This window comes from Lepidochelys olivacea (assembly GCF_965140295.1).
Source record: "Lepidochelys olivacea isolate rLepOli2 genome assembly, chromosome: 21".
In the NCBI taxonomy this organism is placed as follows: domain Eukaryota; kingdom Metazoa; phylum Chordata; order Testudines; family Cheloniidae; genus Lepidochelys; species Lepidochelys olivacea.
This window is the reverse complement of record NC_140431.1, coordinates 7,299,742-7,322,877: the sequence shown is the minus strand read 5'-3', so window position 1 is coordinate 7,322,877 and position 23,136 is coordinate 7,299,742. Positions and strand designations below refer to the sequence as shown.

Below are 23,136 nucleotides of genomic sequence, written 5' to 3'. Positions count from 1 at the left end.
ACCCAAGCTGTTAGTGTCTGCATGCTGCTGAAGTGGCTCTACTGATTTCAAAGAAACGGCTCGCGTTTGTATGATGAGGCCTTAAGTGTTTTTATGTTTAAAAAAAAATACAAAGTTGGGGAGGGGGGAAGGATGCGACATGAACATGTCATGCTTAGTGCAGGTCTGGGCTCAGGGTGAGTACTGGCTACATGAGTCAGTCCAAAAGCAAGAGAGAACCACAAGATCTACAGTAGAACCTCAGAGTTATGAACACTGGAGTTGTGAACTGACTGGTCAACCACACACCTCATTTGGAACTGGAAATACACAGTCAGTCAGCAGCAGAGAGAGACACGCCCATGCCCAACCCCAAAAAAGGTGCAAATACCGGTACAGTACTGTATTAAATGTAAACTACTAAAAAAAGACTTTAAAATATGTATATATATATTTGACAAAGTAAGGAAACTTTTTCTTTGCTTGTTTCATTTAAATTAAGATGGTTAAAAGCAGCATTTTTCTTTTGCTATATTAAGTCAATATTCGGGTATAAACTTTTGAAAACAATCATAATGTTTTGTTCCGCGTTACGAACAGCCTCCATTCCCAAGATGTTCATAACTCTGAGGTTCTACTGTATCTGCATCCAGCAATCTCAAAAGAATCCCCTTTATATTAATATTTTAGGAGATTTTAGTTTTGCTTAAATTGTAACGTGAGCTGAATTTAGAGGAATGCAAGATGTCTAAGAGCAGTGGTAGATGGCTGGTCTGATGGATGGTACTGTGCCAACTGCTCTGCGTCCCCACCAGTGTGTATTTTTTTTCAACAAGAAGTTTTTAAGTAGAGCCATGGACTGAAATTGGCATGTCAGAATGAAAATTCCAGTAAATGACACTCTTCCCTCTCTTGCAATTAACACCTTTTGCGAAGGGGAAATGAAAGGGAAAGTCTCCTGCTTAGTGATTTCCATGCATTGCTGGGGGCAGAGTCACAGCTCTGACTAATTTTTCATGAATAATTTTTGAAGTAGTGTCTGAATTCCACCCCCCGACCTGTTCACATGGGAAATTCTGTGCATAAATGCTGGTTGCTATGGATACATGGAACGGCCATGGTCCCAGTGGAACAAACCAAACAGCTGAGGATACTGTTACCACAGTTGGGGTCTGCGTGTTTTGCCAAGCGAGGTTTGAATGGTGATAACTTTGCAAAAGGGAACTGTAACCATTGCTACAAAACGAAATTACTCGGCCAGATTCAGTTATGGCATTGACTGGTGCAACCCTGAATGACTTTAGTTATTGTTGAATCCACTTAAGTTAGGACCGAATCTGGTTCTCTGTGTATCACAGACATCCCTGTGAAAAGGAAACTCGTTTCAGCTTTTGTAGAAGCATCCAGGTTACCAGCTGCACAGTTTCCTTCCTCCAATCCACCCCGACCCCCCCGAAACCCCCAGTCTTGGCTTTAAACACTGATCCCAGTGCTAATATCCCTCTTGCATTTCTCAAGCCACAACAAGACCTCGATGGTAGAAACCTGTTCGTTTAGAGTAAATAAGAGATGGATAAAATGCTGCTGTGATTTAATCTTACAGCTTGTCTGGTTCACAGCGCTGGTCTTGTTGACGCTAATTGTTCTGCCAGACTCCTGCCTCTTGGTGGTGGTGGCTTTGTGAGTGTGAGACACTTTAGCTGGAAGAATATTTCCAACAGGATCTCCATCGCTTCATGTAGGGACTATCTCAAAGGTGATTCCTTTTACCTTTCTCGGGTAAAGCGTTTTGGTATTCTGGTATTAAATGACAGCAGCATGCAGACCTTCGTGTGCTAGGCACTGTGTATACATGCAGTGAGACAGGTCCTGTCTCAAGAGAGTTTACAGTCTAAATACACCAGACAGACAAAAGATGGGATGGGAAGCAGTGGCAGGGTGGTGAAATGGCTTCCTAAATCAAATAGCAGACCAATGGCGGAGCCAGGATTAGGTCTCCTGACTTCCAGTCCAGTGCTTTATCTAGCAGGTTATGCTGCCTCAATAGCACATGGTAAGACTGCAGTGTTGCATTGATAAATATCTTCTCTTTACATGTCACCCTTCATCCCAAAGGATACCAGAGATCTTTCCAATCTATGGGCCAGACTGTCACCTGTTCAGGCTAGTCCCACATACAGGACAGGAAACTCCATGAAGTTTATCTCCCAGATCTGATTCTGATCTCTCACTGGTACAAATCAGGAATAAATTGCATTGAAGAAAATGGTTATGCCACTGAAAAAACACTGAGGCTAGAATTGGGCCCCATCCAAGTATCTGACTGATCATCTCCATGGGGAACTTCCACTTACCTATCTCAAGTTAAAGGGCTGAGTTGACCCTTCTGCAGTATCAACCTGGGGTTTCAAAGCACCTGTGTATTGCAGACTTAGACGTCTAAGCCATCCCCTATAAGAATGTAACAAAAAGTTCAGTAGCCATAACTATCTGTGTTCCCTTCAGAATGGAAGGGCAGGTGAGGAGGAAGATGCAAATGCTCATTTAGGAAGCTGATCAGAACTTCAATGCCATAAAAGGCCCTTATGCTAACTTCTTCAGGTGTATTCTCACTGCTCTGGTCAGGTTTCTTCTTCAGGAAAAATGATCATGTCCCGCAGTCATGTTGAAGGGCACAGTCACCCTCCCCATATCCTTTTTAGCTCCATCATCTCACCTCACCTACTTTCCTGCTTCCCACGTGGTACTGCTTGTCTGCCAGACTGGAACCTCAATGAGGCTTTTTCTTTGGGTTTCACGTTGTCAGAAACCTCTTTCGTAAGTAAGAGATCAGTGTCTTTGTCTCATCATTAATGGCTTTTTTAAGGATTTTGGTCTAAATATTTCAAACAAAGTCATCAGCTTTTAAAATGCCCTTGCTCCAGAGGACAGAAGTTGTAATGGCCTGTGAGCTACACACAGTTGGGTAAGAATAAATGTTAGAGGACTAGTAGATCTCTGATAGCAAATGAGGGATACTGGTCAGAAATGAGGTACATTGACAGAGCGTTGTACTTAAGGAAGCCATGTCATGCATTTGCTTTATGGTGAACTGGGTTATCAAGTGCATGCTCTCATGCCCAGCATCTGCACGCTAAACCCAACAACTTGGGAGGAGTTGCCCTGGGGGTAGCGTAGAGGATTGAGAGCTACAAAATCTGAATTTTTTATTCCCAACTCTCTGCTGATTCTTTCTGTGCAACCTGGAGCCAAGTCACTTCACCGCTCTGTACCTCAGTTTCCACATGTGTAAAGTGGGGAGAGGAATACTCTCAAAGGACTATTGTAAAGCTTGATTTGTAGTGTTTGTACAATTTTTTGAGATCTCAGCTGGAAGAGTCTTGAACAGTGCAAAGTAGGGTTATGAATGCCTCCCGTTCTTGATTGGCTTTGTAAACGGAGAGCAGTGACAAGAATGCAAATATTATGAGAATTGTATGCATTCTTTAGAGGGAGTGAGGTTTTTGCAACTGTTAAACATCCAGCTGTCACATGACCCGTATTTGGAAGCCAGATAAAGAATCCTAAGCTTACTACCTAGAATAGACATTTGTTCTCAAGCTAATTGCATGCTTTTAGTCATTTTCAAATAATAGTGTGCCAAACTTTATCTGCATTGGGACTTGACAGTGATGGGGGTTTTTTTTATGCATTTTGTCTGAAGGATAATGAGAATTTATAATCTCTGCCGCTAGTAACCAGCCAAAATACCAGCTGTTTGTAATTTACAATATCCTAAAACCAAATGTGGCTTTTCAAATAAACAAAAAATACCATGCCTATATTGAGCTGTCACCAGGGGCCCAATTCTGACACACTTCTGGTATGTTACACCACAGGTAATTCCACTGAAGTTAGTGGAGTTACCCGTAGAGCTAGGTACTGCTAGAAACAGAATCAGGTCATAAACTTGCGTAGCCCTTACTCTATTAGTGAGAACTTGTGTGGAAGTCCCACTGAAATCCTTGCGAGTCTACCCATTCACTTCAACGGGAGCATGATTGGTGCCTTATCGTGCATCTGAGAATCAGGTCTGGTTCTAGTCTGCTTGGGCAAACTCCTTGTTGAAGTCCCATTACATTAAAACTGAAAAATATTGCCAACCTAATAATTTCAGGAATTTTAAATACTGGAAAATATATTGGAAGCATCCGCTTCAGAATCAGCCCACTGTTTTGTGGGATAGGTGATTTAAGAGCCACACATCTACCTATGCTGTCGATAGCAGTGGTACCATTCAACAAGGAATCAATACTCTTTCTACGTTGTGATCACTTTAAAAAAGGGATTGCGGGTCTAACATAATGCACAGCCACAGTAATCAAGAAACTGAGCAGCCCTGTTGTTTCTGTGTTGTAGAATAACTGTGGGAACTGGCACTTTATGCCATCGCTACAGAAAGCACTAATTAGAGACCGAATTCTGATGTACCTCAAGTCGCAGAACGCATTTTAGGCCTAATCCTGGAGAGATGCTGAACAGTTTCTCTGAAAACCTTTGAGTCCACCATTCCCATTTGAATGATGCTCAGCACCTTGCAGGATCAGGCCCTATAGTGGTAGCACTTGTCAATTTCCATGATGATTCTTTCGTACAAATTTAGAGGGCCTGATTTTTCAAAGGGTGCTGAGCACCTCTAGTTCCCATTGACTAAAATGAGATTTGTAGGTGCTCAGCACTTCTGAAAATCAGGCCAGTGACCCACGAGGGCAGCTTTATTTCCCTCCATCCTGTTCTTAGTTCCTTGATCTAAGAAACTGAAAGTAAACATTATAATCTTCTAAACATAATCTAAGAGGGTGCCTAGGAAAGACCTTCAGCTCATCACTACACAGGTTGCTGTGTTTGCCTCTTGTTGGGAGTATGTGCCTATTCCCATATTATCAGAAAACCACTCTCATGTGCTATATCAGACACATTTTAATCTGGTTAACGGAAGTCCCTTTGTACCAGCTGAAGGGGTATGATGTCATATTGCCATTCTGAATTACTGGGCACACAGTGAGTGGACGGAAGAGGCCATGAAACTCCTGATTTGAAATTAAAGCTTAAAAATTCTAGAACCAAACAGGATATCCATATTGAATGCAGGGACGTAGCCAGAGGGGACTCAACTCCAGCGCAGAAATGATCAAACTTGTGACTAGCCCTCTCTTCCTTCTCAGGGGTTTAGAATAGAGCTCTACATAATGTCGTACTTGCATTGCCTTGATTTTTTTTTTTTTTTTAAATCTTGTGAGCAGCAAGACCATGTTAACAGAGCTGGAAGGCAGAAATGAATTCTCTCCCCTCAATTGTTTTTAAGATGTAGCAAGTGACACTGGCGTTCTCCCTCCCCAATTCTCTTTGTTCTTTGAGGGGGTTTAATAAACGGGCTGTGAACATAACTGTGGGGAGAAGATGATTTAATGTAGCTGTTTTTTTAAATGCATGCTTGACTTACCAAAATTCTTAAGACCGTGAAGCAGGGACTTTAAGAAGTGCCTAAAAGATTTAGGTTCCCAAATCCCATTGGCTTTCCAGAGGAATTGGAAGCCTAACTCCCTTAGGCAGCTTTTGAAAACCCCAGACTAGATCTACAAGCGTGACAGCTGAAAGCATCGCCCTGGTGCATATGCTACTTGGTTAATTTATTAGGGTCCACAAAACATACGGATTAGTGGACTATCTGTTACAAACAGAGGTATGCTGAAAATTGGATAAGCTTAAAAAAAAATCAAGGGATTTGCTTATTTTTTAAAAACTGGCCCAACTCTGTGGCCCAAAATTTCGCTTTGTGTGCATGTTTGTTGAAAATAGGACTACACAAAATGATCTTATTTTGAAACCCAAGTCAACACTTTTATATTAAAATTAATTGTAAATAACCATGTGCAATTTTGAAATGTTGCCTATTTTTCAATATGAAGACAGTAGTTTTGTGAAGGTTTTACAACCAAGACAACTTGTGTTGTGAAACAGCACCAAAACCACCACCCCCCACCAAAACCTCAACCTTTTCCAAAAAACTACGAGAAATCGTGCAGCTTTAATTATGAGTAATGGTGGAACCTGTCCTACATCTGTATGTGATTTACAAGTCTTGCTAAAAGTCAAGAATTTGGAAGTTTGAGGCCAGATATTCAAAAGAGCTTCGTACAGAGCGTATTAAGCTCTTCTGAAAATTTGGCCTGTATTTTGCCTAACTGGGAAGTTGAGTTCTTCGAAGAATTCTGACCAAAGAGGGAATAATACTGTGTTCAATCTAAACTGCAGGGGAAGTTTTAAGGGAGTCTTTGAACTGGAATTTGGCCAGAATGCTAGGACTGTTCTGGAGAGATGCTGTGGGAGATTCAATGGTCCCAAATGTTATGGGACCTTAGTTTGTATATTTCATCCATAGGACATTGTTTCGCAGCATAATGCCCGTTAGCCCCAACCTGCAGGACTGGGTTCAGCACTGATTCAGTGGAGTCCCCTCCAATGCTTCTTGTGGTGCTGTGACTCATCTGCAATAAACATACTGGCTAGTTCCGTACCTGTTTATCTTGGAAAATCTGACAGTATCCCTGCCAGAGCTGATGTGAATTGAAGAAAATTTGTCCGAGCTGTCCAGCCCTCTGATGGGAAGCTAGATAAGAGAGTTATTAGAAAACTGGAAGTTATACCTCACATAAATTTTGGCACAAGGAGCTCAAGTAACTTGCTATGGGTTAAGAACATAAGAACGGCCATACTGGGTCAGACTAGGGGTCCATCTAGCCCAGCATCCCGTCTTCTGACAGTGGCCAGTGCCAGGTACCCCAAAGGGAAGGAACAGAACAGGCAATCACCAAGTGCTGATTCAGCACTTCCTGGCTCCCCGTCCTTTTCTCTAACCACTGGACTATGCCACCTCTTCTCAAACACATGTTTAGTTTTTTTTTATTCATGACTTTGCAACAATGAGTCTTTATGAACCAGAGCTTCATTCTACACTGTTAGAGTGAGCTGTGGAAAGATGCAACAAACAGGCATTTGGGGTACCCCCAAAGCACCCTTTCTTTTATGTTATCTTTATCCTACCACAGGCTGTACTGTAGACATATAGACTTCTGTTGGCAAAACTTTCGTTGCTTGGGGGTGTGACTATTCCACCCTCCTAGGTGACATAAGTTACACCAAAATAAGTGTTCTTGTGCACAGCATGATGTAGACGGGAGAGCTTCTCCCGCTGACATAGCTTATGCCGCTTGCAGAGATGGGTTTTTTGTGCCGATGGGAGAGCTCTCTTCCGTTGGCTTAGAGCATCTTCCCCAGAGGCGCTGCAGTGGCGCAGATGTATCAGTCCAGTTGCAGCGCTGAACATCTAGACGGATCCTAATTAATTGGCTTTCCTCTGCTTCAGTCCTCGCTCTCTAGTGAAGATTTACAATCAGTGAGGCTTGGGAGGAAAAGTATTCCAGGCCTTGTGTGCTAGCTGCAGCTTGTGGGACGATGGGAATATTTTACAACCTACAGCAAGAAAAAAATAACGTTTAACTGTTTGAAGTCCAGTTCTTTAACCGAACGGTTGGGGGGGATGGACTATGTAACCTGACCTTTAGCAGCACTGACTTCTAGGAAAACTCCCACTAGCAGCATCAGAGTAAGTGCTTCACCTCTTCCTAACCCCAACACTGGGCTTCTTGTATGGAAAATTTAATCATCACCCTGAAGCTTGAACCCCTCTCTTCATCCTGGCATTTCAAAGATTGATGCAGGCACCAGTGTGTCCACCCCAGGAGCTGCCATTTTGCTCTGGGGTATGTGGGTGCCGTCACAGAGTAACTGGAGGGTTGTGTTGGTGGAACAGAGCATGAAATAATTTCTTTTCCAAGCTACCAGAATTGTAGCTCCATCCAGAGAAGCCAGATTTGGGACACAGACTGTTCTAAGAGAGAGGACAGTGACTCAAAATGAAGAACACAATAAAAACAAATGAGGCTTCAATGATGAGTTCTTTCCTTAATGTGCCCAGGGCAAAAATTTATATAAATCTCTGTTTCAACAGTGGCAGCAGGCAGGGTTGATTGGCACTGCCTACTCTGGGTTGGATCAGGTGCATCGTTACTCATTACTGTAAACTGGCTCTGGGACATGGCACCTTCACATGTTCGTTTTGCCCGCTCACTTGCACATGTCGTCAACCTGCATGGAGGTGGTTGATCTCACATTTCTTCCAAAAATGTATAGGCATACCTAGTGAGATCATAGCAGTGTGAGTGGAGGAGGCTGGTATATTTGGAGCTAAAACAAGTAATATAATTTGGAACAGGATACAGATGAGAGAGAAAAACACAAACCTACACACTGAAATATATTTTCATAGCTAGTTCAGGTTTTTACTGCTTCACTAGGAAAAAAAAAAAGACATTGATAAATTGAAGTGAATGTGAAGTGAGGTGTAAAAGAATTATAAAAGGCTCGGAGCATGAGTATTGAGGGGGCTTTACAATGTAGTGTGTAGACCAATTGTGAGATTCTTATGTTTTTCACACTAGTGTAAATCACGAGTAACTCTGACACTGTTGTAAGTGAAATTAGAATCTAGTCCAAATCCACTAAGGCTGGGGAGTCTTTCTATTGAATTCAGTGGGTTCAGATCCAGCCCTAAGGGAAGAGCGATGATGTGATGGCAACCAGCATGAATCGAATCCTGAAGTCCTAACTCTCTCTGAAGTCAGCGGGCCAAATCTTGAGTGGTGCTGAGTACCACTAACTCCTGTTAACTTGAACAGAGCTGTGGGTGCTCAGTACCTCTCAGGATTTGGGAGCTTTGTCTTAAGGGTTGAATAAAAGAAGAGTAAGGAGTTGACCCTGTGTAAAGATTTAGGAAGAAATAATATAAAAGGAGTGAATTATTTAGGAGTGGTGTAACAACGGAATGGCCTGAAGCCACAAGTGAAAACATGAAGTATGCAATTGCAACCTTTTGCAGCAAGGCAATGTGATAGAGTGAGTAGAGTGTCGGATCAGCTACTCGGAACTCCTGGGTTCTAATTCCAGTTCTACCACTAATTTTCTTTGACTTTGCCTCAGCCCAGATTTTCAGAAATTTGGTTACCTCCATTTCTGAGTGCCCAGCTGGAGATACATAGGGCCTGATCTCTCAGAAGTGCCGAACATCTCCAGCTCCACTTGAAATGAGTGAGAGCATCTCTGAAAACCAGACCTAAGTGTCTGAAGTTGAACACCCAAAATTATTCACTTTATAAATAAATATATTAGGCCTTAGCCTCTCTGTACCTCAGTTTCCCCATCTGTAAAACAGGAATAAATGCCTTTTAACGAGGCTATTGTGAAGCTACAGGCAATTTTTGAATTTTAAAAGGGATTTTAGAGCAGCAAAGTTATTAAACTAAAATTTCCTAACAGCATTACACAGTGGATTAATGTGCTAAGGGAGGATACTGAGGATCTATTTCTTAAGTGTTCAAGAATAGGCTAGATCTAAACTCTTTCCCACAAATCCCTTCAATATAATTCGGAGCTATGCATGCGTCTGGCAAGGAAAGCCAGCCCCAGAGAGAGGTAGTCTAGAAGACCGCCCGGTGATATTAAAGGATATAGAGATGATCCAGGAGGTCTTGCAGTCTTGTCATCTGACTCTTGTTAAGTTTTTCATTAATTGTCCCACATTTTTCTCCCTTCTTCTGTGTATTGCAGTGTTGTCTAAAGGTTGCACATCAGATAGCTCAGGGATGAAATGTCAGCTTCAGTGTTCCTTTGCGTTGTCACTGCTCTTTAAGTGCCTGGGGTTTGAAATTAAATGTCAAAGGCATTTTGTAGCGCATGGAAACCAGATGTGCTTGAAGATTGTCTTTGGGAAGGCTGCAGCGGCTTAATCATGTACATTGAATCTTCTTAGTGAAATTGACTCACAATGTTACAGGCTAATTTTGAACGGGCCATTATGGTATATAATAGCCTCGATGTACACAGCTGGGGTTATTGAAACCTCCACCTAGCAGGGCTAATGTTTGTCCTGTGTGCTGAAGGCAGATGTGGCATCTGGCAGCTAGGTACCTCTTGCCAGCTTTCTGTGAAATTACAATGACGACAGCCTGGGGGCCCTCATCTGGATTCTGGCAAAGGGATCAGTGTCAGTAAATACAGATCACTTACTAAATCAGTAAACAGTGGTCACGTTGCTATCTTGTTGGTGACACTTTTTCCTTCCATCTAATTGGAAAGCTCCAAGGCATGTTATCTAAGGACATGGAAATAGCACGTAGGAGACACACCCCAAAGGTCTAGACATGGGCTTATGGTGCTCTTCCTGTAACAGAGAAGGGAGACTACCAAACAGATGTTCTCTGTCAGCAGTGACTTGAGAATTTTGATCTGGTCCAAGAGGGAACTGTAGGATTAATACCCACAATTCTTCCTGGGATACATTTTCCTCGCTGTGATGCCTGTTCCCTGCTCCAAAGAGCTTAGAATGTAAAGACCTGGTTCTCTAAGATGCTGAAGGATCTCTGCTCCCACTGACTTCAGCGGGAGCCAGGTGGTAGCTATCACCTCACACGGAGCACATGGTATGTTGCAGAGTCAGACCCAAAGTAAAGACACAAGTCAAACAAAAGACTGTTTCAGGAGAGGGAGGGTGAGGTAAAGAGCCGGGGAAGCCTGCTTGAGATGGGTCTGAAGGTGCAGAGAAGGACAGGGAGATAGTTCTGGACCCTGGGTTTGGGAGCAGCATGATTAAAAAGGTTGGAGTGAAGTGAAAAGACTGGGAAGAAGGTAGAGACCAGGGTTGGGAGTGCAGGATACCAAGAGGAAAGATCTACCGATGGGTGTGTGCATAGGCGCTGACTCTGTGGGTGCTCGTGGGTTGGAGCACCCACGGGAAAAAAAAATCCGACAGCCCCACAGATCAGCTCCTTTCTCTCCCCGACCCCGCACCTCTCAGGCCCACTCATCAGCTCTTCCCTTGCCCTCCCAGGGCCTTCCGTGCCGCTGCAATCAGCTGTTCAGTGACGTGCAGGAGGGGAGGAGCAGGGGCAAGAAGAGGCAGAATGGGGTGAGAAGAGGTGGGGTGGAGGTGGGAGCTTGGGGGAAGGAGTGAAGTGGGGGCATGGCCTGGGGTGGAGCGGGGATCCAGCAGCCCTGGGGAAATCACAAAGTCGGCGACTCTGTGCGTGTGACTAGCAGATCTCTGCCATCTGTGGGTATGTCCGTGTTGGCAATATCATTGGCATTAGAGGGGAAGGATAGTTGCAGGGAAATGATATCTGAGCTCTCCTCTGACCTCTGTGGGAGAGTAGTGAGCACAGAGATGACTTAAAGAACTACCTGAACTGGTGTTGGATTCTCCCAGGGCGCCACAGTTAGTGGGCCAGTTTATTGCAAGAACGGTTGGAGATGGGATTTTATGTAGTACTAACACAGACTGCAACAAAGTCCCTGTGGATTGTCCAGGCTCAAGCTGAGTTGGTCCAAGCTACCGTGCTGTTGAATGTGATAAAAGGTGGAAAACATATAGACAATGTATGGGGATCAGGAGGTGGCCAGCAACCTGTAAAACATCTTGTTAAAAAAGAGATTGATACATTGCTGAAGGAATACCTGCTTTCTGGAGCTGTATCAGAAGCTGGACCTCCACCGGCTCCTGCAGCCTTACACGTGAAAAGGAAAAAAAATATATTCTGTGTCTAAATTATAAAGTTATTGAGCACGTTGGGTCTAATTTGGGTTATTGGGTTTAGTTTGCAGGTGCTGGGCCATGTTGGTGGCCAGTGATACCTGAGAGGTCAGACTAGATCTGGTCTTCAGCCTTAAACTCTGACTCAATGCCATCACTGCTGAGTTAGGCTAGCCATGCTGGAGCACTCCCATTGCAAAGCCTGCGGCTGCGTCCCTGTGCAGCTGCATCTACAATGGTGCCTGTGCGTTGTGTGTGAGCCTCTGTGTTGGGCTGGATTTCGAGCAGGCTGTCTGCTGGTTCTTAGCCATGCATTAAACTGGGCCACTCTGTGAGGTCATTCACAATGGATGGGTCCTGCTGATATCACACTATGAGGGGTGGCTGGGCCAAACCTGAGTGATGCTGTGACACCGCATGCCAAGTTGCAATGCCTTGAGCGGAGAACTGGGGCCAGCCCTATGGGACAGGAGCCACCGCTGTGGGCTTGCTCTCCACCCCTCTGCCTCTCTTTCCCCCCATTCCCTGGGGCTTCCCCTCTCCACCTGGCCAAGGTTTGGGTTGTGGTGCCGGGGCGCATATGTTGTTGTGAATGGCAAAAAAAGACAAAATGCAGTTGGCAGGTCACCTTAGTAAAAGGTTTGGGAACCACTGGTTTAAATCACCCTCAAGACCAGGTTAGAGGTTTTTGTATGTGCATGGAAGGAGGGTTGGAGCAACACCTGGGTTGAAGCGCAGGCTAGCTCTGCAGTCAAGACATAACTGGCGACTCCTGTGATTCTCTGGCTCAGACGTATGGATCTCTTTAATGTCACTGCCTTGAGCCTATCCCAGTGCTTGTGCTAATGCAGGCGCATGTTGGTGTTTTTTTGCTTGCTGCATTCTGGGTATGGCTGATAATTAAATTCTCTGTAGAAAAATGGCATTTAGAATGTCCCAGAATGTGAATTCCTGCAGGGGAGTGAGAAACCACAAATCCTGCTTTGTTCTTTCAGCCCTTTGAGGACAAACAGAAGTATTTTCTTGGTGAGACTGTTGATTGTTTCTCTGAGCTTGTCACGGCAGCTGGTGTGACTTTTTCCTATTTCTGCTCCCTCTTCTTCCTTCCTCAGGGCTGGCTCCTGCTTGCTCCCTTATACCCATAGGTGACCCCAGAGGCAGTGGAATTCTGTTTCCAATGCGTGGCGTAGGGAATGAGATGTCTGCAGAGGACAGCCCCACAAGGAACTTTGTGAGTGTCCATGTGCAACAGGGCTGAGGAAGGCAGGGCAGGAGGGGACCTGGTGCTCCAGTTGGTGTATATTTTGCATGTTTGTAAAACAGGTGGATTCCACTCTCACTCCACCCTCCTTCCCATCACAGACCCTTAAGTTACAGCTTTAGCAACCCTGAAATGAATCTGCTGCCATTCAGTGGCTTTGGGGACAAAGAGGCTTCCTTTCTCCTTCCCCATTGTTGCAGAAGCCACCTCTGCTGACCCTGGCTGTGGGCGCTTGTTGATGGAGGGGGGGATGGAAGAGTTGGCCTTCAGAATATTTCCCAAAGCTGTCGCACTGCCCAGCTCTACATTTGGGAAGGGAAGAGGATACGCTATTTATCAACTTCCCCCTCCCTTTAAGGTATTACTGAGCTCCATTCCCTGGGCGCTCGCGCGTGCTCTCTCTCTCCGGGAAGTAGGATGGAGGCAGTTAAATTTAGCGCACACAAGGCCACAATTCAGAGGTCCCTGTTTGGTTTGTCTCAGGCAAGCTCCCTCGGGAGCAGGTCCTCCGTGCAGGTCTCAAACGGGTTATAAGCAGTGTGTTGGGCCTTGAGCTGAGCTGACTGCAGATGGGGGTCTCCCACATTGGTTTTTTTTCCCCCTTCTTAGTATAACCTAGAAACCTGTCCCTGTACTCCATACTTGGCTTTCCTAACTTCTTGGTTCAGCATGATCAGTGACATGAGCTTATTTCCAACACAAAACTTCCTGCTGACCTTTTCCTCCTGTCTGGTGGGTTGCCTGGCACTACTGGTTTTTATTCCGCCTGACTGTGGTTTCCGTCCCATAATGCTGCATGTTGATAAGGTGCGTGCCTTCCTGCACAGAAAGGTTAAAGCCTGAATCCTCTGAGGGCCTAGGACTGGGAGTATGTGCTTTAAACCGAGTGCAGAGGGGCTGCTTCCTGTTCCAGGGAAAGATGTTAAGGAATTTGGGTATGTGAGAAGGAGGTGTTGGGTTTTCACCAAACTCTCCTTCGTTGTTACCTGTCTGTTTCCCAAATAAAATGCGGCTATTGGCTCTTATTACACCCATTGTACTTAATTCTGCTGTGATACACTAGCCTAACGGGACCAACTCAGCTGACTTCAGTGGAGTTACTCCAGACTCTCACCTATGCAATGGGAATGACTCGATTGGCTCTAGTGGGGTTAACATGGATTCACGCTGATGTAACTGCAAGAGCAGATTTGGCCTCTGGTTTCATTTGTGTTGCCAGAAATTTGACTCCTCCAGTACAGGCAAACATTGTTCTTGGATGTTTTCCCAGGTGAGTGTGATTTCATAATCGCAAATTGTGGATATAAAAGTTCCTGCATCCTCCTTTCCCCTCCAGCATTTTGTTACACGGGGTGAGCTCAGCAGCTGGTAATTACTCAATGGATATTACCTTTTTATTTTGTGCTTGAGTTGGGAAAGGGTGAGGCTTCTATAAGCTCACATTCAGACCCCAGCAGAAGGTATATATCTGGTTAGATATAATCCACAAAGGAAGGTGAGACTAAGAGCAGATTCTCTTTGAAGGCAGTGGTACGTAATTGAGGCTGTACCACTGGAACTTGGATGTTGTGACGGCCAAGACTATAACAGGGTTCAAAAAAGAGCTAGATAAGTTCATGGAGGATAGGTCCATCAATGACTATTACCCAGGATGGGCAGGGATGGTATCCCTAACCTCTGTTTGCCAGGAGCTGGGAATTGGGTGACGGGATGGATCACTTGATAATTACCTGTTCTATTCATTCCCTCTGGGGCACCTGGCATTGGCCACTGGTGGAATACAGGATGCTGGGCTAGATGATTAGTCTGACCCAGTATGGCTGTTCTTATGTTCTTACTGGTTAAGATCAGGCTTTTAAATATGTCTGTAACAAAGGCTTCTCTGAGGTCTGTTGATGGTTTGTAGCTTAATGCCATTTTGTGATTGGAATGTGTCTAGAGGCAACTTGTTTTCCTAGCTGTACAAACGATGGAATGGTGATGCTGTCAAAAAGATGACCAAGTGATATGGTATCTGGAACTACCCCACTGAGCCATAACATTAGTCTCTCTCCTTGTATGTTCCAGTTTTGGTCATAAGGGCTTTGTGAAGGAATTATTTACACTCTTAACAACTTAGCTAAGGGTCCTCTTGGCTTATTTCTTCCTGGACTTAAAAAAAAAAAAAAAAGTGGTGTATGTTGTGAGAGCTGAGGGTAAATGCAGCTCTGAGCAGTGTGTGTGCAAAGACCACCACCACCCAGGACAGCGGGAGGAAGTTTGCTTCATACAGCTGTGGTGTGACCACATCTGGAATATCGCACTCAGTTCTGTGCTTCCATTTGCCAGATTGGCCAATTGAAAAGGAGTTGAGAGAATAAAATTATCAGGGGACTGAATGGATTGAGTTTGAGGGGAGGTTAAAGGAGCGAAATATGTGCATTTTGCCAAAACCATAATTAAATTGGTTGGGGATGAGGGGAGCATGAATTTATGTAAATACTTGAAGGGTATTGTGGGAGATGGGATTGTTTAGTTTGGTACAAAGAAGTAAAACAAGGAGGAATGGGAAAGAGGGGAAATTTAGACTGAATGGGGAGATGGGAAATCCTGACAGTGAGCAGGATTAAGCTGTGAAGTTGTCTTCTCTGGGAAGTACTGGACTCTGCATTGCTTGGGACTTTTACACCTCGTTTGGGCAAAATACTAATAAATGTACTGAAGGGAACAATCCTAAGGGAGAAGAAGTGCATTATCTAATTATCAAAACTTATCTATTATATCTGTGATCCCATGATTTAGAGCCAGCCATAGAGGGAGTGGCTCATCACATCATCTTAAGGTTGCTTTTTTGACATGTATGTTCTAAGCTCTGTGAAGCAAAGATGCTAATGTTAAATCTTTGTAAGGTTTGTCCGTTTACATGGTTTCTGTTTTGGGGGTCAAATTCTACTCTCAGTTATTCCAGATTTGCATCCCCCATGTAACTCCATCCACTCTTTACTGTGTCAAATGCTTGCTGTTTGAGAAACTAATTTAAAAAAAAAAAGTCTTCTCAGGAAAAACAATCCAATTGCACAATTACATAAAAGTTGCCCCAAAATCTCAGATCCCAAGAGGGGAAATATTCCAGAGAAGACTCTTATACTTACATGCTTAAAAAACATGATTTTAACCCAAGGCAAAACATCAAATATTGCACTGATGACTTGCACTGATGAACCTGAGGGCAGAATCTGATGTTCTGAAAATTTGCTTTGATGTTTTGCAATAATGTACAAATGTGCTCATGGTCTGTGACTAGTTAAAATGTGATGGAGATCAAGAGGCTAAAGCCAAGATTTCAGTTGTAACTAGTGATTTTTTTCAAGTGCCGTAGCTTTGTGATGCCTAACCAGAAACACCTTTCGAAGGGGTCCTGATTTTGGGGTGGGGGTGGTCAGCACCCTCTGAAAATTGGGCCCCTTTAAGGTGTCTCAGTTTGGGCATTGGAAATCACCAGTTGCTTTTAAAAATCATGGCTTAAAAATTCTAGAGAACTCGTAGAAAACTTATAAAAGGTAATGTACAGATTCTTTACAAATCCATTCATTCATTCTGATTTTTGTGTCCCCTCCCCAGCCCCATTTTCCATAGGCTGAATAATAGTCACCTGAAATCTTTAAGACAAGCAACAAATATTTAAGAGACCAAGGATACAGTGTTAAGGTAAGACACAGCACCTCGCTTATTTCAGTCATAACCAAGTTAGTTTTGAATTGAACTTCATACTGGTTAACAAACTAGAGAAGCTAACCCTGGGCACAAGGCTAACTGTGGCTACGGCTGCTGTCCAAACCAAACCCCCGAGTAAAGGCCTAGTGTGAAAGTCAGCACACCGGGGATTGAACCAGGGACCTCCAGAACTAAATGCATGAGTTGCTACAGCTAGAGAGAGACAGTTTAGGGCGATTTTGAACAACTCCTATCCTCTGAGGATTGGCCACAAACAGGAGGACCTGTAACACACACTCACCAATGGCTTTCACTAGCCCTCCAAAAAGAAATATGAATCCTGATCTGAATTTTACAGATGATCCCCCAGCTTCATATCAACAGCACAATGAAAACCTCAGATCTTGAACACTCCTCATCCTGGAGGTGTTCTCGCTTTCCATTTGATTCTAAATTTAGTGACTTGAGCCTCTGTCCAATTAAAGACAGTGAAAAATTTGGGGACTAAAATAATGATTCCAAAGCTACTTTGATTGTCTGTGTGCCTTATTCCCCTTTCCTTCCTGGTTGGTGAAAATAGTACTGAAATAATTGCATTACTTTGGTGGAAAGCATGTTTAGCTGCTTACCGAATTCAAGAGCAGTCTATGATAACTTAATTAACTTATTCCATAGGCCAAAGAAAAGCTCAGTAAATCAGTTTAATATTTACCCAACTTGTTTCCTATCTTAATTAAGTGTGTGTGGATCTTTAACAGCATTGGAAACCCTGGTGCAGAGATCCGACTCTGGGATTGGTCAGCTTTGATGTGGGCAAATACCGAGAATAGATGCATCCCCAGCTCACCTAACTTGAGCTTGTTGTGACGTGGTTGCTTCTATCCAGAGCTGCTGCTGTCCAGACACTAAAACAGAAGAGCCTGCAAGCAGCAGGCACTCCATGTGTCAGTTTCAGTGTCTGGAAAGCAACATCACCTCCAGGCAGTGGCACAGCAGATCAGATCAGCTTCAGTTGTATCAGAATGCCCTTGGTTGAAATAAATAATCCATCTGGATTAGTCCTTCACTTCTTCAGAAAAAGGTTAATTTCTAGCCCTGCGTTTGAGCCCTACTTATGCTTTACGTGGCATGATTTAAAAAAAAAATACTTTGACAATTGAATTAATGGCATGCTTTGACAGCAAGTGTCAGATCCTTTCACCAAAGGACATGGTTGATTTTCCAATATTTTAAATTATAAATCACAATTGGATGCTTTCCTAAAATATGTGCTCTCACTGAACCACAGAATATTAAGCATGATGTGGGAATCACTGGGTAGATATCTCTGGCCTATGTTATACAGAAGGTCAGACTCTATGATCAAAAATGGTTCTTTATTGCTGTGGGTGAAATCTTGGCCCCATGCGGACTTTCACTGATTTCAGTGGGGTCAAGATTTCATTTTATGCGTCTCTGGTCTGATACTCTAGTCACAGCCTGTTTCTTGAATGAAGTAAGAGGATCTGCCCTTGTTGTGAGTGAATTACTTAAACAATCCTCCCAGCTCGTACAAAATAAAGGATAATAATAGCAGAAAAATATTATTAATAATCAAATGCCATCAAATCATCTTATATTACTTCAAACCTTAACTAAAAACCTCAGTACCCATTTGCAGTCAGTGAAATAATTTGAGAGCTCTTAACACAGCTCTGAAATCCAGCTATCTCTGGGGTGGAATACAATAACTGTTTAGCCATGCACAGGAACAGGAGGTGCAGAAGTAAATATCCACTTGAAAGTGCAATTTGGGTTGACACTGTAGCTTCCTGAGATTAACTCTGACTGGGACTCCACAAAGGTTAACACTCCTTCTCCTAAAGACAGTGTCCTGGGATCTTTACTGATCACTAGTGGTCAGGACCTTGTGTTTGCATCTTCCCTGGAAGATTTAAGTATAAAGAACAGTGGAATTCAGGTTTCAGAGTAGCAGCCATGTTAGTCTGTATTCGCAAAAAGAAAAGGAGTACTTGTGGAATTCAATTAGTCACCAAATAATTTCCTGGTTTGTGAGTAGTCGGGAAATTTAACCCCTGGGCATCCACACAATGCAGCTTATGCAATTTTGCTTCATTAACCTTTTCCATCTGAACAGCGGGGAAACCTCACACTCAGTGTCTGGCCCTGTATATTTGTGACATGTTACATCTTGTCATAGGCTGCTGTGATACAGCTGAGCAGATGCAGTTTAACCTACATGACACCACGTGCAGGAGAATGTAAACTCTTCATGGGGTGCACAGAGAAGAGCTGACTTTGGTGACAAACTGTCTCCTCATTTGCAGAGAAGCCATTATTATTGCCAGTATGAAAAGCAGTGTGGCCTGTGGGCGACCCCTTCACGTAGTCTGGGAAGTTTGGGAATTTAGGGCTTGTCTATATGAACAATTAGACTGCAGGAAGCTGAGTTATCCATCTACCCCCACGCTAGCCTGCCATGGTTTAACGGACCATGTGCACCCGGGTGGTTTGCATTAATCATTGGCTAGAACACTTTGAGCTAGTCCCATTTCAAAGAGGAACTACATCAGAGCACTCTAACGAACTGTTAACGGTGCAGCGGCAGGGACTACACCAGTGGTTCTCAACCCGTGGTACACGGAGGCCTTCCAGGGGATACATCATTCATCCAGATATCTGCCCGGTTTTACAACAGGCTACATAAAAAGCGCTGGCGAAGTTGGTACAAACTAAAATGTCCTACAGACACTGACTTGTTCATATTGCTCTGTACACTATACACTGAAATGTCAGTACAATGTGTTTAGTCCAATTGATTTGTTTTATAATTATATGATGAAAATGAGCAAGTCAGCAATTTTTCAGCAATAGCGTGCTGTGACACTTTTTTGTATTTTTATGTCTGATTTTGTAAGCAGGTAGCTCTTAAGTGAGGTGAAACTTGGGGTACACAAGGTAAATCAGACTCCTGAAAGGGTTACAGTAGTCTGGAAAGGTTGAGAGCCACTGGTCTACCCGAACAGCTGGCTAGCGTGGGGTAGATTCACACCCCAGCTTGCTGCAGTCTTATTATGTTGTGTAGACAAGCCCTGAGTCTCAGTTGTAGCCTTGCTGGTATTGGGGTCTCCCAGGACTGTGGACAGGGAACGTGCAGTGGCATTCTGGCTTGCTGGTTCACATGAACACATGTTGTGTGGGACCTTAGGTATAAGGCTGGAGCCTAATGTCTTGTTGGAATGATAATGACATGGGCCTTCAGCAAGTCACCGAGAGCCTGGTATTTGGAAGTGATGAGCACTTGCAGTTCTCATTGCTTCTAAACGGAATTGTGGGCGATCAGCACCGCCGGAAAAGCGGGCTCTTAACCTCTCTGCATTAGTTTGTCTGTCTTGGGGGTTCATGTAACATCCATTGCCATAGTACCGGGGCACTGTTTCGCCATATATAATATGGGGATGATGATACCTGCCGTTCTGAAGCATCACAAGAATGGCAAATGCAGCATGTAAAGAGAACTATAATTCTCCTCTAACTGTAACATCCTCTGTTCCATCAGGCTGGATTTGGGTGGAGTTTTCTGCGTTGGTGGATACGATTTGACGATACTTTGCCTTTCCTAGCAAATTCCATCTGAGCATCTAATAGCACTTCCTGGATAGGAATGAATGAAGCATCACATAAGACAGGTATTATCCCCAATTTACAGATGGGGAAACTCAGGCAGAGAGTGAGGATGTGACTCGCCTCTGGTCACATAGTGAGTCAGAGTTAGAATTCGGTCTGTGGTTCCCAGTACCGTGTGGTTGGTCTACTAGAGCACGTCACCTCTCTCTGGGTGTTGCTTCTATTGGCTTTGCCTGTGATTATCAGCTGCTTGCTGCAAATCCCACAGGGCCCCGCGTGCTCGCCTTGAGAGGGAAAGTCTATGGAGGGGAGATGAAGTGAACTAGAGTGTGAGTCCAGAAGGAGAAAGCCAGCTTTTCCAAAGCACTTGCTGTATGAATTGTGTAATGACGGCTGTTCATAGTTACTGCAGTGTGTGATTAGCAATCTGCTAATCACCAGATGAGAGATGCTGCTTCCTCTGAGGTGAGGCGAACCAGGGGAGCATGCATACAAACATTAACAGCTTTTATGTGGAGGTGATGGGTTTTTGATGCTGCTATTTGCTCCACATTGTGAGGGAGTTTCCCTTCTATATAGTGCTGATGAAAGGTGCCAGGTTGCCAGTCCTAGGGGCCAAAGGCCTCTGTCCATCCACAGAGCATGGGCAGCAGCAGAGAAAAATTATCTGCATGCTGTCCTGCCTATATGCCTCAAATGTCTTTAAATGGTCCAAGAAGGGAGCTCTGTCTCCATGATCCCGTCAATCCCTTGCATCTCTGCTGAGACTGCAACAGTGCAGGTTTGTGGAGGAGCAATTAATGCCAGTTGTGGAAGCAATCTGTATGGTGTCATCTAGTCTATTGCAAATTGGACTAAGATCCACTAGATTCATTTCACGCAAGGGCCACTGGAAAGTCACAACTCGGTCACAACTTTCAGTCACTATCAAACCAAGGCTGGCTTAGAAATGATGACCTGAAGGTTAGAGGTTCCACAGCCTCTCACCAATCCACTGAACCATCTATTCCTCTTTTGCTTTTCATAAAAGCTCAATGTACCTTATATGATGCAGTGTGATAACAGGGCAGGAATGTGGCCCATCAGTGGTGTGTAATTCCATCTGCTCTCTGCATGTGCTATGCTGCCCTTTAAGCTCATCTCTCCTCAAACTCCCTTTGCAGTACTCCTTTAAAGTTACTCCTTGTTCTCCTTAAACAAGATTATAATAATAAACCAGATTACAATGTAGAGTGTGCCCCCCCATAAGTAACAGTATAAATAGGCTTGATGGAATTTAATTTTTTTTCTGATTTCAACAGTTATCCATGTTTGTTTTGTGTGGTTTTTATTTTTACTTATTTAAATTTTCACACTTGTGCAAAATTATGGGGTTTCAGCATTTTTCCCCCCTATTTTTATTTATTTACATTTTCACCATTGTGGGAAATTATGGGGGTCAGACAATGAGGGAATCAAGCAATAATTATATAAAGATAGACTTGACAGTCAAAAAGTTAAAGCTTTATAACTATTAAAACACAAACTGTCAACATATCACATGTCAAAACAGACAAAATAAATATCCTTAAATCAAACTCTAAAGTTCTCAAGCAGCTTTTTTACTTTCTTTGCCTATCTACAAATTTTGATTATTATCGATGGAAATATTTTTGTTGGTTTGTGTGTGTACAATGAAATCAATATTTAACAATAACTATCTCCTCCTTCTAAGCCTAAATATAAAGAAGAGCCCTAGACATCCCCAAATTCTCAAGAGATCATCTTGGTTGATTTCATTTCAAATGAGGGTTGCGTTTCCCAGCCCATCTGCCTTAAATGCAACATTTATTGTCATTGAAAGGAAACCTGAATAAACTGTATTCTGTGACATACTTAATGGAAAACAAAAGGAACTTCCATGAATGATTTTTCTCACCACTTCCAAGTCCCACTGATGAAACGAGGAGATGTCAAACAAGCATATAGGGAGAGGCTTTGTCCGCGGACAGTGGGAGATGGAGTTTGGTTTGCTCATTAGTAGAGCTGTTTCAACAAGGTGCCCCTGCTGCTACAGGAAATTGCCCTAAAAATCTGCTGATCAACTGTCAGATTGAGAATTCCCAGCAGGTACTGTGCTTTCATAACTATGAAGCATTGGGTTTTTCTTGTTAGCATCCTTCAGTCAATGAAGTCCAAATCATCTCTCTCCACGGAATGTTTTCATGTGTTAAGTCAAGTTCTGCTGTTGGTAACAGAGCTATAAAGCTAGAGTAATTCCTTCTGTTGACGATCTTATGGTTAAGGCACTGGACTGCTACTCAGGTGATCTCAGTGTAGTTCCCATCTCTGCCACATTGCTTGTGTGGCCAGTGGCAAGTAACTTAACCTCACTGTGTTGGGATTCCCTGTGACAGACTGATAATATCCTGAATGAGCTTTATTGAAGTAAGTTTAGCATCTTTGGAGTTGATTGTATTGCCAATACAAATGTTTAGGGGCTATTGTGAGGTTGCATGGAACTTCTTTAGCAGGAAGACAAGATAAATGCTATCTCTGGAAGGCATTAGGAAATTCAGTGGTCTTTTTGGAACAATATGTCTGAAGTGGATTTCCTTGGAAGTTACCCTGAGGTGAGGGGAATGCAAATTCTTCCCCTCTGCAGCCAACCTTTTGAAGGTTTCAACCTTTTGAAGATGCATCTTGCGAGGAGAGACCCATTGTATACTAAATACCTGCTCCTAGAAATTCCATATTCAAGACCCCTGATCTGTATAAAAGGTGGACTAAACTCGTCATGAGTGTGCTTCTTTTGAGCTGAAGCTGTGATGAATTTGTAACCACAAGGAAACCCCTAAGGTGGGGTGCTGAAAGACTTCTCCTGCCAGAGCCCATGTTAGAGTTGGGGAGAACT

At 43.6% G+C, this 23,136-nt stretch overlaps 1 protein-coding gene across 12 annotated transcripts in view; it reads left to right on the top strand.

Moving 5' to 3' along the window:
• Positions 1 to 23,136, top strand: part of NFASC (neurofascin) — a 184,088-nt gene that overhangs the window by 36,648 nt on the left and 124,304 nt on the right. For 10 of the 12 annotated variants that reach the window (XM_084611012.1, XM_084611011.1, XM_084611010.1 and 7 more), the window contains exon 2: positions 16,524 to 16,610. The exons of the other annotated variants lie outside the window; for them this stretch is intronic. The gene's annotated coding sequence lies outside the window, so the exon portion shown is untranslated. The remainder of the gene's footprint in view (positions 1 to 16,523; positions 16,611 to 23,136) is intronic. 12 annotated transcript variants of the gene reach the window in all.